Below are 15570 nucleotides of genomic sequence, written 5' to 3'. Positions count from 1 at the left end.
TAGGAATTCAGAGATAACAGCTTAATTACAAGCTGGAGGGACCTATGCAGCACCGAGTCCATGAAATTACTGAGCTGCTCCTACTGGCATCAAAAAAACAAAAATACATGGATGAGGAAAAATGGCAGTTTTGTTGCAGACTGCTACTGAGCAGCCATTACACTCTAATCAGAAACTTTAAAAGGAAAAGCAGGAGTAACTAAATTCAGAGGCCTTTTACTGTCAATTACACCAGAGCTTTTCTTATTCATTTTGCTGAGCAGCTCCAAGTGATTCTGATGGAGTAAAATCACAAGTACTGCTCACCAATGCAGCTGCAGCTCTCCCAGTCTCACCACGTGGACACTTCTTGCAAGTCAAAATGGGATCTGATAAATTATGAAACAAGGACTCCAAAATTCAGATTGCATTATGAGTGGATTTATATTCTTGGGTCCTTCCTTCCCTAGAGAGACAAGTTGGAAATTGAGGTTGGATGATATACATTGAGTGTATTTTCTCTTCCAGGGCTCCTCAGCAGGTGAAGTATCACTGCTTTCCTTTGATATGTTCCTGTCCACTGTTCTCTAAATTATAAGGCTCTTCTTTGCTCTGCAATGGAAAAAGAAGATTCAAAACTTAGGAAAACTCATCATGGACATGGGCTTTCCAGCCTGGCCTTGCCTTGGCTCCCTCCTGCTTTAGGCAGAGTTGGGCCATTCCATAATGGAGGAGACAAGGCTTTGGTCAGGGCAGGAATGCCAACAACACTGTGAACACTGAGCAGGATGGATAAGCCTCTTGCCCCTTGGAGTGCCCAACCTCAAAGCTAATAAGGCCACTCTGCAGTAGATGCTGAGAACAGCTTTTTTCTCAGTTTTAAAAATTTTCTTCAAGAGCTTTGTTGATTGCCTCTGCCCCTAATTTTCCTTCACAACATACATTTGGGTTCCTAGGTTTTAGAACTCTTAAAAGTGGGAATCTTCATTTTTCTTGAAAGGTTTATTTAAACAGCCATCTTTCTGCCCTGATTTTTACATGTGTTCTCTGAACACCTTTTCATATCCAGTAGCGTGCTCATCCTGTAACAAAGGCAACTCGTGGTCCTGAGACATACCATAGTATCTTTATTGGGAGCTGGAAATTTTCTGACTTCTGAGGGTGGCAAATTATTTCATAAGCATTTCCAGGGGCACTTGTTGGGCTGGAGATACCATTAGCAGTTGGTGTCTAAACTTTTCTTGTCTCAGTTTCAGTAAACTTAAATTGCACCAACCACCTTCAGTAAGTGTGCAGGGACCCTGAATGACTGTACTGGGACTGGCAGCTCAGACTGGAGGTAGGGCAGGAGGATTCCCTGGGAAAGCTGGAGTGATGAAAGGGAGCAAAAGAAGTTTACAACTCCCTGAAACCCATGGATGAGTGATAGGACAAGAGGACACAGTCTCTTGTCCTGTCAAGACAAGATAGGACACATGGTGTCCTACCCACCAGGGGACACTTAGAGTGGACATCAGGAGGAATTTCTTTAAAGAAAGGGTGATTAGACACTGGAATGGGCTGCCCAGGGAGGTGGTGGAGTCACTGTCGCTGGAATAGTTGAGGAAATACTGGATGTGGTCGGGTTGGAATGGAGGTGTTTGGTCATAGGTTGGACTCACTGGTCTCAAGACTCTTCCCACCCCATCAGTTCCATGAGCCTGTGAGGTGGCACCTCTCCTGTCACTTCTGCACTGCAGTGGCTGCTGTTGGATCATAGGACACTGCAAATGCCTTGTCCCCACTTCTGCCACCCCTGAGTTGAGCCAGGTGCTGTGTTTGCCATGGAGGAGCTGAAGCAAGCCTCCCCGGGGTGGGAAGAGCAGAGAGCAGCAGCAGCTGGGGCTGTGCCAAAGCAGGAATGGCAGCAGCCTCCTGTGCCAGCACTACAGCTGGCAGCAAACCAAAACCCCCAGAGAAGTGTGAGACATGGCTATGCTCACTAAAACTGGACCTGAAGAGGCTTTTTGAAGTTCTTACACAAAAGACAACACGGAGGGGTCATCTCTCCTCAGAACTACAAATCTGGAGAATGCCATCGTTTAGACAATGCAAACAAGAGCTGCCAGAATGAGAAGGTGAATTACAGTTATTGGTGCTGTGACAGAAAATAGGAGACTTGATATGCAAGGGGAAATAGTTTCTTCTATGTTGAGATGTCTGAAGGAAATGGACAACAACTGCACAGACCCAGTCCAATTAGGAAAAAAGATTTAATTTAATTGCTTTCCACAGATCTTGGTCTCCGAGAACCAGTCAAATGTAGAGCTAGAAAAGATAAAAGGCTGTCTTATGGGTGAATATTTTCAGCAGAACTCATCTGAAGTTAAGTTGAACAACATAGGGAACTCCATGCAGAAGAAGATATATTTCTCCTCCAAGTTAACTTACTCTTTAGTGAAGTATTCGCCAACTTTTTTCAATTAGTTTTCTCAGCTGAAAGAACTCTGGAATTGTGAAGCCTTGCAAAGACACATGATTAAATTGACTTTGACAGATGAGGTTCAGAGCTCACTAAAAGGTCATGCAATTTAAACTGACAGGTATCACAGAAGACAACCTGACTAGCCCAATATATTTCCCCTGCTAGAAAAGCCAAGGACTTTTAGGCAAGAGATTATCAAAAATGCTGCTACCAAAAGTGATTTAACCTGGAGAGTAAGTGAAAGTTCTAGGTATACAGACAGAGCTGGCTGCTGAGCCTGCCACTGCCTATGTAATGGGAAATCATTCCATATTTTCTGCCCTGCTGTTCCCAGGCCCTTGCAGACACTCCAGTGCCAGAAGCACTGTACACTGATTCTGGATGCAGTGCAGTTTGCTCAGTGAGAGTCAGAGAACAGCCCAGTCTGGCTCAGCTCCTGCTTCTCTCACCAGGGCTCATACCCCGATAACAAGAACAATATAATCAGCCAGTGCATTCCCTCCTACATGGAAGGTGACTAATTTAAAAGATTTTCTATCTCTCACTGAGGCTGCACTTCAGTAAATGCACAAAGACACATCATTAGGACACTTGCAGATATTTTAAACAATTTTAGGCTGTTTTACTAGTCCTGCTTAGACAGAGATGTACAGCCCCAGTTAGGCAGAAAATTTAGTGCTCAGTGAGGATATGGGCAAGAGAACCAAAACCATCCAAGGTTTATTTAAAACCCCTTATTTAGTAACATACCATCTGTTGTAAAAATGGTGAGACCTTCCTTAATTTTCTCTCAGGACAGGGATACAGCTGTAACCCTGGCAAAAGGACCAAGGCAAGAGCTGTGCAACTTTACACAGCCAGGATTCCATGGTGGAACAACAGCACATCTTCCAACAAAGTCAGCTCCAACACCCTCCAGAAGTGCTACAAAATGGAAATAATTGCTGTGAAATATTCACAAAGCCACACAGCACATTTCTCCTTATCCCAGTGTGATTGAAGCAACTGCAGGAACTGGTGAATGGTAGACCTGGATAACTGAGAGCTGCTTCACAGTTCCTCAGTTCCTGTATTTTGTGAACCAAACAATCAGGTGGCTCAAATATGCTTTCCTTGACTAGGATGCTATTTTCATTAGGTGTTTTTATTTATTCACTTAGCTGCTCTGGACTCTGAGTGGCAGACAAAGTGTCTCAGAGATGAGTCAGGCTGCTCTCCTTGGAGCGCTAAATTACAGAGGGATTTTCAGTGCACACTGATTCCAGCAATATGAAAGGTCAGTACACACGGATCTCTGGCTCCAATGGGAGATGAGGAAATGCTTAAGCTTTTATCTTGTTTCCAAGTGCTTTGGGTTAAGCCTTACAAGTTTGCTGAAAGCTTTAGTGGCTTATATCTGCTGAATGATAGTGTTAAATCATGGCTGTAGGGGTGTCCTGCACAACACAGTTCATGGCCAACTCACCAGCATTGCCTGGTGTCTGTGAGAAAAGCATGAGGAGCTAATAGGATTGGGAAGAGGGGCCCTATCATCTCTGCCTCCACTGGGTGAAGCAGGAGCAGCCATCCATGCAGGCTTAGTGTGCTAAGGTGCTTAGGCCACTTTTGGAGGAGAGACATGGCAGACTGCTTGAAGAACTAACAGGGACAGAGTGGAAAGGGGAGAAAACAAAATTTAAAAAAGGTATTAAATGCTGCCAGAGAGAACAAACTATCACAGAAACAATGCCAGTGGCAAAGCTGCATGATGGGAGAGTGTATGGCACACACCACTGGAATTTGAAATAAATATGACCAAAGGATCTTAGTCCAGGAGTGAGGGGATGAGGGAGGGTGAAATGCACTTCGTGGGGACCTTCACTGTGTTTGTGCCTGTCTGCTGCTGAGATGCAGGATGCTCTCACTGCTCATGTCAGCAGTTAGAAGTCGTAGCATTCTACCTTAGAGGTAGCAGAGGGTTCCCCTCAGCCCTGTGCAGGCTGGCAAGGTCAAAGCCAACCTAGAGGGAATAAATCTTCTCCCTTGAATGTCACAAAGCCAAAACCTGGCTGTTCACTCTGCCCTCAGACTCTAGAGCTGCTGTGTTCATAGTTTGCTTCTGCACTACTCCTTCAGGTCATGATTGCCACCAGATTTTGTGAAACACAAATTTAAAACAAACTAAAAGCTTTTCTGAATTTTTAGGAAGAAGTGAAGCAGAAGAGTCCTTTCTTTCCTGATTGCAACAGCCCTGGCATTCCCCACAGATCATGCTCACCCTCAGAGACCTTGCATTTCTATTATTAGCATCACTGGCTTTTACATTCTATCTTTACATTTCAGCTCTGGGTTGTATCATGGGACTTCTCAAAAATTCTGCTTCCTTTTCATTTCATAAATAAACATGCATTGGAGCAAAATCCCCAAGCACTCTTTATATGCATGAAACTGATTCACCAACAAATAGCAATTTTGCTATGAAAACTGATATTTAGCTTTTTCTGTTGCTGCCTCTGCAAATGGAGAGCAGTGACTTTTATTTTGTGTGTGTGTGTTATTTCTCACTAACACAATTTTTCGCTACAGCTTTCAGCAGTTCACTAGAAACTGGCAAAACCTTCCAGATAATTGTTTTATGATAATAACACAAGTGATTACACTTTCTAAAGCCAAACAAGTACTGAGAAATTCTCTGCTTCTCTGAAACAAGGTTTATTTGTAAGCCTTCCCTCACCACCAGCTCCAGGAGAAGAAGCAAAGCTGATGAGTTTCAAACACTCCTGCTCTGACCAGTCAGTGCCAGCGCAGCTCCCCTGACTTGTGCTGAGCTGCTCCTGTTTGGGGAACACAAAGGAAAGGAGAATGAGCCCCCTTCCAGTCACTTCTGTGATGGACAAAGCTGCTCTCTGTGCCCCAGGTAGCAGGGCTGTGCTCCTGTGCTGGCTGGGGAAATAACCAAATTCTGCCACTCTTCCCCTGGCCAAAAACCCCACCCACTACAGTCCTGTTCCAAATTCTGCACGAGGAGCTTTGGGAAACACAGCCTGAGCCTTTTCCCAGCATGTGGAGTGAGCTCAGGGGCACAGCTCACACACAGAGGTGCCCTGGGCACCTTGGCAGCGCTGACCAGGCTCTCAGCCACACAGGGCACTGCAGGGACAGCGGGGACTCTTCTGCTCCTGGGGACAGCTGCTCCTGGAGCAGGGAGAGCCTCCTGGCACAACCACCGAGTGTTTAACACAATTCCTTCCCTCTAGTTCTGCAGCAGGAGCAATGGAATCTGCAGTGTAATGTATTCAGCAAAGTTTAAAAGATAAATGCTGATGGCATTTCCACTCACTGTTAATATTAGAAAGCTGGGGAAGGCTCCCTCTCCTGAGGTGAACCACTGCAAATCAGGAATATTTTAAATCAAAGGAGACACAGGGCCAGCTTGCAGCAAACTCTAAATTACAGGGAATTGACACGTGCTGAATTTAGGGATCCTGTTTAGCCCAGCTCTGCCTGCAAGGTAAGGTGAGGTGTTCAATGCCATGCCACACTCAAATTGTAGCTGGATTCCTTTCTGGAAGGATCTGACAATCCTTTCCCTGTTTTCTGTAAAGAGCTATTTCAAACCTATAGAACAGAGCTCACAGATGTCCTTTCCAACATTGAGAAAAAGAAAAGTGTAATTTTTTGTTTTCTTCTTTTTAGTGATCAAAGTCAACATTCATTTTTGTATGGAAGTGTGTGGGTATACTAAAATGATATTTGCTTTGCCTGAAATCTACCTGTGTATGTAATATTTATAGCAAACATGTTTTTATCAGAAACAGGTAATTAGAAAGCATTCAAAGACACTGCTGGAATATGCCATGAAGGCTTTCCTACTGCAGCTGTGGTTGAGAAAGAATTCTGGTCTCAGGAACTCCAGGGAAACTCCACAGCTTTCTGGGATTTCTGATTTGGACAGTGGCAAGTAAAGTGGAAGCCAAGCTTTAGAGCTTTAGCCAAGCCTCTAAATGGCCAAAGGGCTGAGGGAGTGGGAGCTGCAGCACCGGAGGAGTGGGGAAGGGAAGCTGAGCATTTGACAAGTAAATTCCAGAACCTCTAGAAACAGCAGAAGTGACAGTGCTGACATTTTGCACATCTGTGGAAAGCACAGGAATTTCTGCACAGAACCCTGAGAAGGTGAGAAAGTGGAATTTCAAGGTGTCATTTTGCCTCATGTCCATGAGGCCTTGGGCCACTCCTCAGGTTTAGCTTTGATGCAATAAGAAAGGAGGTGGCTCCTTCACTCTTGGGGCTCACTGTCAGCACTGATGAGCACCTTCCTCCAAGGCTTTCCCAGGGCACAGGGAGGCCTGGAGGTGCTGAGCCCCTGGGCCTGGACACAATCAAACGTTTAGAGATGTTTCTCTTTGGTCCAGGCTCTGCTTTGGGACCTTCACCCCTTCACCCCTCTCTCACTGAGGTGAAAAATGAAATGGAAATGCTTCAGCACAACTCTGAAAGGAGCACATTGAGCAGGAAACTGGCTGCAGCAATTTAATGAGAGGACAAGGTCAAGGTGGGATTAGAAATCCAATCCTTCTCAGGGCCAAAGAGTGTTTTTGGAAGATGCAGGGAGCTGTGCCTGGGAAGGGCTGCCTGGAGTTTTGCTGCATCTTTCACTCAGGACAGGGCTGATGTTGCTCTAAAGGGATGCAGAAGCCAATAAAGCAATAACGCATCTGTCATTCCTCCAAAAGTTACTGAATTTCAGAGCAAGCTGCTCAAGCTAACACAATATAGTCAAGGAAAGCAGACTGGAAGATTTAACATGATTTGCTGCATTCACCTTTAGGTAATTGATAAGGAAATATTCACCATAAAACCTTTGGAGTCAGTCGTTCACTCACATGGAAAGAAAGGGGCTGTGAAACTGCCACAAATTGGAGGTTCCAAGACAAAACTATCTAAAAGAAGTGATCTTGAAGAGAGGAGTTGTCACAAACTCCAAATCCAAACAGTCCTTCATGTCACATCCTCACATCCCATCGCTCAGGGCCAGTGAGTGCTTCACCAGTAGCCCAGCTCCCACAGGCCTGCTGTGGCCAGAGGCAGCAGGCTGAATTTAAAAATATATCTCTGACCTGGTCAGACTGTTCTGTCTAAGGAAACAACATTTCCTCAGAGCAGAGCCATTAATCCAGTTAAGTGTAATTAAAGCGTTTGCACAAGTCTGAACTAATTTCTCTGTTTACAGAACAGATTGGATAAATATCCCTGTGAGAGGCAGAAAATTCATTACAGCAACAGCTTAGGTCCCTGTATTTCTAAGCTGTCCTGATATGAGGAAATTACTTTGGTACCCTAACAAATATATCATTTCAGTAAGCTCTTAATGTAAAAGCACTGTGGAAATAATGTCAACAACCTTGTGATGACTAATAAATAGGCTGATGTACATCCAGCTGCACATAATAAACCTTTGGAGAGCCTAATGCCATCATAAGCCAAAGGAAAAGGCATCACAAGATTACAACCCAGCTTTTATACACAGGCACAACACTTCACTCATATTAATACTTCTCCTTATTCTCCCCAGACTGCTGCCCTCGCTGGCTCCCCTGGCAGCCCTCTGAGCTGGTGCCTCATGACACTCCCAGATCTTTCTGGGCTTTCAGCTTTCTCAGCAGCAAATCCTGGAGCTGCTGCATTGCTGCATGAAGCTTTTTACTTGCACTTTGGACAGAATTTTGATATTCTGGGTGCTGTGTGAGGACTGAAGCTCAGGGCTGCACTCAGCCAGCAGGGACACAGAGCGGGGGACTGGGCTGTGTCGGGGTGCAGGTGTTGGCCCAGTGAGAGGTGCAGTGCCACCCACACCTCACACCAGGCACTGAAGGACTGTGGAGCAGGAGGGACGTGTCCCTTCAGCCTCCTGGTTCAAGACAAGGGCACTACTTAAAACCTCAGCTGCGCAATTTTGATTCTTTAACAGGAACAACAGAGAAAAACCCTAAACTGAGGTGTGCTCCAAACCCATGTGATATGAGTTGTAAGGACTTACAACCATGTGGTGTAACTTTAAGTCCAGGGGGTACTAAAAGTGGAAGAAAATACCTCAGTACCAATCTCCTGAACATCCAAAAGTGCATGTTTGAATTCAGCACAGCTGCAGATTAGGGAATTAGAAAGTTCACATTTTTAAATGACTGATATTTTTTTTCTGTAAACCTCCAATTATAAATGGGTTTCACTATGACACAGACTTTTGGAATGGAGAATACTCACAAATTCTCTTTCCAAGAAATTAACAGATTTCTGTACATTCCAATCTCACTGGAAAAAATCCATTTGAGCAACAATTTTTCCTGTCCTTATTTTAAAAGATATCAAATATAGCTACTGTTGCTGATCAGAAGCATTTAACATTTAATGTGTATTCTTCATCTTTAGTCCCCAGGGTGTTAAGGTACATGGTAAACAAGAACACATCCAGCTCTTCCCACCACTCCACACACTTCTGTTGTGCTCCTATTTCCACAGCTTCAGGTCTTGTCCTGGACACTCCTTTCTGTGGGAGGCTGTGGGAAGGGAGACTCCCTCCCAAAGCAGGTGGCCATGGTGCCTTGCTGGCTGCTTCCTGAGAGCCTCCTGCTGTCCCTGACAAGGGATGGGATGGTAAAAGCCAGCCAGCAACTGCTGGTGTTTTCAGGTTTGTATTTTCTGACATCCTGTTTCTTGCCCAGCTGCACTGCTTGAGCTGTGAGCTGGCAGCTGAACACCTTGTTAGGAGATGCTGTCTTGGAGGAGAATGATTTTTGTAGGTTCACAGCAGCCAGATTAAGCTGCTGCTAAAACACCCTTGCAATTCCAAAATCACTGTCTCTTTAGTTTGCATACAATAAAGGCATCAACAAAACACACCACAGGCAGAGACAGCCAGCCCTGGGAATAACATGGCAGCCCTTCTAGTCCTTGAAGTGGTAATTGCACGACCTCTTTATTTATCCATTTGGGTCCATATATCAGTTCTCCACAGGAATCCTGGAGAATTTTAAGTGGCTCTTGTTAATACACTGAAGAGATAGGCTGATCACCTTGTGCTCATTAGAAGTGTACAAGGCTACCAGAGATAATTGGAGAGCTCTGTGAAATATTTGCCTTTTGCAGGTTGCAAATATTGTAGAACCTCATTAGTTTACCCTGCTATTGCCCATTGACTCACTAACCAGGGGCTTGCAACCTGAAAGGACAGTGGATGAATTCCTAATAAAACAGGGCAATGTACTGCTCCTATTCTGCAGCTTTACTGCACCAAACAAACCTTCTGGTACACTTTTGTCTGTGCAACAGACAAGGCACTGAGTGAGAAAACAGAGGTAAAAGAGGATTCAACTTGCCATATTAACAATGTTAAGAAAAGTGCTAATAAAAAGGGCTCTGCAAATGTGAAAAAGAAAAGTAAAACTTCTTTATTTTGTATTTATGATTCATTTCAGGCAGGAGAGCAGCAAAACTAATTTAGTGCGAAATAGCTTTGTGTCAATGTTCGTCCATGAGCTGCATTGACACATTCACACAGGTTCAGGTATGCAAAGGGATCAGTGCATTCACATTCCCATCACAGTGGATCCAAAGGCTGTCCTGGGCACAGCTGCAAGGAAAACAGGAACAGTGCAGCTGCACCACCCTATCAGAACACCCTGCAGCACATCTTTGACTGAGGCTGGGCAGCCAGGCTGGCTCTGGGCACAAACAGCTCTCCCTGACACAGAGCTGTGATACTTCTGCCCCAAAGAACCATCCCATCACCTCATGGTCTCCTTCTCAACGGCACTGAAGCACCAAAGGAGCCTGTGTAGAGCAGCCTTCCTCTGTGGGCTTCTGACAGACACGCTCCAGCTTACAGCACTGCGCCTTAAACACTGCAAGCAAATCACCTGCACCTGCACCAGTGCCCATAACTGGTTCTGAATCACCTGCACCTGCACCAGTGCCCATAACTGGTTCTGAATCACCTGCACCTGGTCCCAGTGCCCATAACTGGTTCTGAATCACCTGCACCTGGTCCCAGTGCCCATAACTGGTTCTGAATCACCTGCACTTGGTCCCAGTGCCCATAATTGGTTCTGAATCACCTGCACCTGATCCCAGTGCCCATAACTGGTTCTGAATCACCTGCACCTGATCCCAGTGCCCATAACTGGTTCTGAATCACCTGCACCTGATCCCAGTGCCCATAACTGGTTCTGAATCACCTGCACCTGATCCCAGTGCCCATAACTGGTTCTGAATCACCTGCACCTGGTCCCAGTGCCCATAACTGGTTCTGAATCAGCTGCACATGATCCCAGTGCCATTCACTGGTTCTGAATCATAGCAGGTATTTGAATACAAACTCTAATCTTGATTAATCTCAAACTATTGATAGGAATAGGAGGGAGGAGCTCCCAGCTGAACTGGAAGTCTTTCTAATTGGCTAGTGGCAACTGCATTATAACATAAAATCTTAAAAAGAACCCTCCAGAAATGCTAGTACCATTTAAAAAACCCTGTAGTTTCATGGCACAATTTAGTTCTAAATGATTATATAATTACATTTGCGAACGTAATCCTGTGGGGTATTATTCTAATTATAGACCACAATCCTTCTTAGCAGCTTTCAGAGAAATAATTTGTGTAATGAAATGAAGGTTTCCAGCTGTAGCAAACAAACCAATCTCAAACCTATTTTGTAAATGACAGGCTACCCTTAATGGTGTGATCCAGCTTGGATCAATCCACTGACACTGTATTTGCCTGGATTTTGGCGGATTCCTTATTCCAGAACAGAAGATGGCTGAGGGCAGCTACCTGCAGAATGCACAGATGTGCTCCAAGATGATAAATAATGCAACAAAAAAATTAAAATTGAGGCCCCAGCTATTCCATCCAAGTGTGAAGTAGCACCACTCCCCAGTGTTGTTGTACACAGAAGCTGAAGACAAGGGACTCCTGGCCTTGGGGACATGTTTATTCTGATGATACAAAAGGAAATTTTTCTCAAATAACCTTTTCTCTATAAACCCCAAACTGCATTGCAGAGCAATGAATGCATTTGAAAAGGAAACATACAGAAACTCCAAATAGGTGCAGCAGCCTTCACCTGTCTAAACTGGAATCCTTCCACATACTAAATGTCTCTGTAGACACTTCACTGCCACTGATCAGTGCTTCATGGTACTGTTATCTGAGCCCTGGGATAAAATCTGTTTGAATCCCAAAACTACCACCAGTCATTAGCTGACACAGAGAGCAGCCACAAAGCAGCCCTTTATTGCAGCCTGGCTCCTAACAAGCTGTCCTGAGGACACATTTGCACTCCTCTTGCCGTGTGAGCCACCTTGTTTGGTCAGAAACTTCCTGAGACTGTGTCCAGCTTCCCTTCTACTGCTTTTTGTAAAACATCTTTATGCAACCTCTCACCCAAGGTAACAAGGCAGATTATGCCAGTGCAGAGGTCTTGGAGCATCCTGTGGGGACAGGGGTTTATAGAAGCTGGAAGCAAAAGGCACAGCCCAAGCAAGTAAATCTCCCTTCATGCGAGAGGAGGATGCTGGTGTTTGGCTGGGAGTGTGCTGGGAACAGAGCTGGGCTACAGCTGCTCCCCAGCCTTGTGCCTTCCTACAGCACCATAAACACACACTGCACTGGGCAGAGAATGGCTGTGTCCCTCCAGCAGCTCACACTGAGGAAAGATGAACAGAGGGTACTCAGAGGAACAGAGGAAACAGAGGCTGAACTTACTCAGTTTGACCTGTGTATTTTGGGCTGAAGCTTACACATTAATGCACTGGGGGACACTGCATAAAACTTCTATTCTTACTTGATTCTTCCAGAGGCTTTTTTATCCTTACTTCCTTAAGACACCAACCAGCAGACTATGAACTTTTTTTTTGGCTCAACATTGTTATAAATATTGATTACTGGTGTTATCATTACTTATAACTTTGATCTGCTATAAAATCAGAGTACTCACACTAGAGCCAGCACACAGGATGGCTGTGCCTGTGCAGTCCAAGACAAAGGCACATGACACAAGAACATCTGGAAATTACTACCATTTGCTGTACCTTTAAGTCAAGCATGCCTGCTAGGCCAGGGCAAGAAAACAGATATGCCCATTTTATGTAGCTCTTCTTTTACAATAACAGTGTTTGTAGAATTGGTAGTCAGTTTGAATTGTGTTCTGTACACTGCATTATGTATGCAAATTAATTCCTATTAATCTTTATAATGTTAAGCTCCTGCTAAAAATGTTCATTTAAGAAGTGCCTTTGTTCTTCTGTCTCCCTAATTTCAATTCCCTTCAGTCTCTTCACCCTGTGTATTAAAACACTTTATTAATTTTGTCACGTTAATCTGATCAGTGCTAAACACAGCACCCTTTCTAAAGACCTAAAACACGAGGCTAAGCTGCAGTGACATGCAAACAAAGAGCCCAAGGTGCAACAGGCACAGCAGCTCCCTGGTGCCTGCTCCTCCTGGAGGTGACAATCCTGACAATCTCTGCCACCTCCCCTGGCACTGTGGCCAAACTGAGCTCAGCCCAGAGCAGAGAGAGCAGGGCAGAGCAGGCGAGGCAGGACACGCAATTAAAAGCTCTTTAAAGTAACAGGGGGATTAAGTGTGTCATCAGAAAGGTGGGGATCAAAGCCTGACAACAGCAAACCCCCCACATTCTGTGTCATCCTGCATATCAGGGAAAGGAAGGCCTGGAGCAGAGGGGATTATCTCTGAATGGTGATTACCCAGGTCTATGGAACTGGCATTAATTCTGAAATTATGGGATGAAAATAGAGAAGTTACTATCAAACAGAACTGTCTCTCCCATTACAAGATGGACATGTTAACAAGCTGAGGTTTTATGCCAGAACACATCTGTAAGGAAAGCAGAAATTAATGACAATTCATAAAACACTATGTACTTAAAAAAAGAATTTCTATTTTAAGATTAATTTCCATTCCCAAAAATACATGTTCAGAATATTGTTGTCGATTTAAACATACCAATACTTTGCTAGAAATATATTTTCTTTTTCCATTTATGTTTACTAAATTCTCGCAAGATTTTAGCAAGTGTGTTGGCTAATACCTGATGAAAATGTAGATATTTTGATGCTCAGGGGGTATTGAAATAGAAGTGTACTATATAACTTGCCCGGAGCTCCAGGCAGAAGCAACAGCAGGCACAGATTTTTCTGACTGAGCATATTTGATCTCATTATGTGATTGTTGATTAAGCTATGCCTAACAGGTAGGTTGTGATTGATATCACAGACGAAAGAAAAGAAAAGAAAAGAAAAGAAAAGAAAAGAAAAGAAAAGAAAAGAAAAGAAAAGAAAAGAAAAGAAAAGAAAAGAAAAGAAAAGAAAAGAAAAGAAAAGAAAAGAAAAGAAAAGAAAAGAAAAGAAAAGAAAAGAAAAGAAAAGAAAAGAAAAGAAAAGAAAAGAAAAGAAAACCTGAACCATTTTACCATTTTTTCTTGAATAAACATGCAGTCTTAAAACAGAATTTCAAAACTTGCTTCATAAACAATCCACAGCCTGTCAGCTTTTTGCTTACATGTAGTATTAGCTATTCTATGCCAAAATTATATTCTCCTTATTAACAGAATCAAATTATTATCTTGAATACTTCCAGTTCATTAAATGCCAGTAACATAATTTGGAACTGCATGATATGAGGAGGAAAGATGTGGCTTGCACTAAGCACAAATATTAATTTAATTTTATTTTTCTATTCATTTTCAGTAATGAAGAAGGGAAAGAAAAGGAAACAAAATAATGTGATCCAATGACACTGGTGTGCAGCAAGACTAAACAGAACAGAAACTAAAAGATTAACTGCCGTAGTCACATCTTCATGCTCAATATTAAAAAATATACCTATGTGTGGAATGAATTTTCAAGGCCTGGGACAGACAACCTCATGATCTGTGATTAATCACAGAGAAAAAAAAAACCCCAGTCCTATACCAATTTCTTCTCTGAAAGCTGGATTTGTTGAACGTGCAGTTCACCTTTATAATCTATACAGAGTTTTAAGACATAATCTAGATACCTGATGCTTTTGAAATACAACAAGAATAAAAAGGACAGCAAGTGGTAAGAATTCCTTTTCCTAACTCTGGAAAAAAGAACATTTGTAATTATGACATTTTCAAGTGCAGTTCAATTCAGGAAGATTTAAATTCTTTATACAGTTTTATGTACAAAGCCGCAATGTCTTAGAAAATATAACTGCATCACAAATTCTGCCTTCTGTGAGATCTTTGTTAAACTCATTTAGAGAGGGTGTATTTTGTAAACTTTTATTCTTTGTTCAAAAAGCTTTCAAATCATGGAACATTTGAGATAGAGAGCAAATTGGTTTGGATGAGTGGTTGAAGGCATTGGCCACAGTCCCTAGTCCTGCTGACCACCCAACAGAACGTGGTTATGGCTGACTGAAAGGCCAAGTTTTATTTATTCTTGTCTTCACCAAAGGGCTAACCAGGCAGAATTGCTCAGACACACTGACTGCTCCGCGTAGAGCTGGACAGAAGTTTGAGTCGCTGGTTTAGAAAAGGTTCCTGATGCATATGCAGGGGTCACTGATCACCACAAAGGCTGGATCCAGAGCTGATCAAGAACAGCACACACAGGGACTGGCACTGCCCCTTGGGCTGCTCAGCACAGCAGACAGCAAAGGGAAACATTTCTTCACAAGCTGCTGAGCACTTTTGCTTCTGCTAGTGGTGCAAAAGATACACAAAGTACGCTGACAGTAAAGAAAAAACAAACCACCCAGATTCTGCCAAGGCACAAGGGAGGAAATGGACACCTACACTGGTTTACAGAGGAAGATTTTCAATGGATCAAATCCAAACCACAGGACTTGCAGGCTGCAGCACAGCCTCTGTGACAAGGCAGCAGTGGGGCTGCCAGCAGCTCCTCCAAGCTGGTGTCTGCTCACAGGACACAGGGATGGGATGCCACACTCTGTTAGTCTGAGATACCACCAGGGCAAATGTCCCCAGCCTTCCAGAGCAGCACATTTCTGCTGGGGGCATTCACCTCTGCAACTTCACAGTGAGCAGGTGAGCCCCAGAAGGCTGCAAATTGGCCCAGACCTTCCCTCTAATTCCAGAGGAA

This window comes from Taeniopygia guttata, chromosome 11, assembly GCF_048771995.1.
Source record: "Taeniopygia guttata chromosome 11, bTaeGut7.mat, whole genome shotgun sequence".
NCBI lineage: Eukaryota > Metazoa > Chordata > Aves > Passeriformes > Estrildidae > Taeniopygia > Taeniopygia guttata.
Note: the sequence above shows the minus strand (reverse complement) of the source record.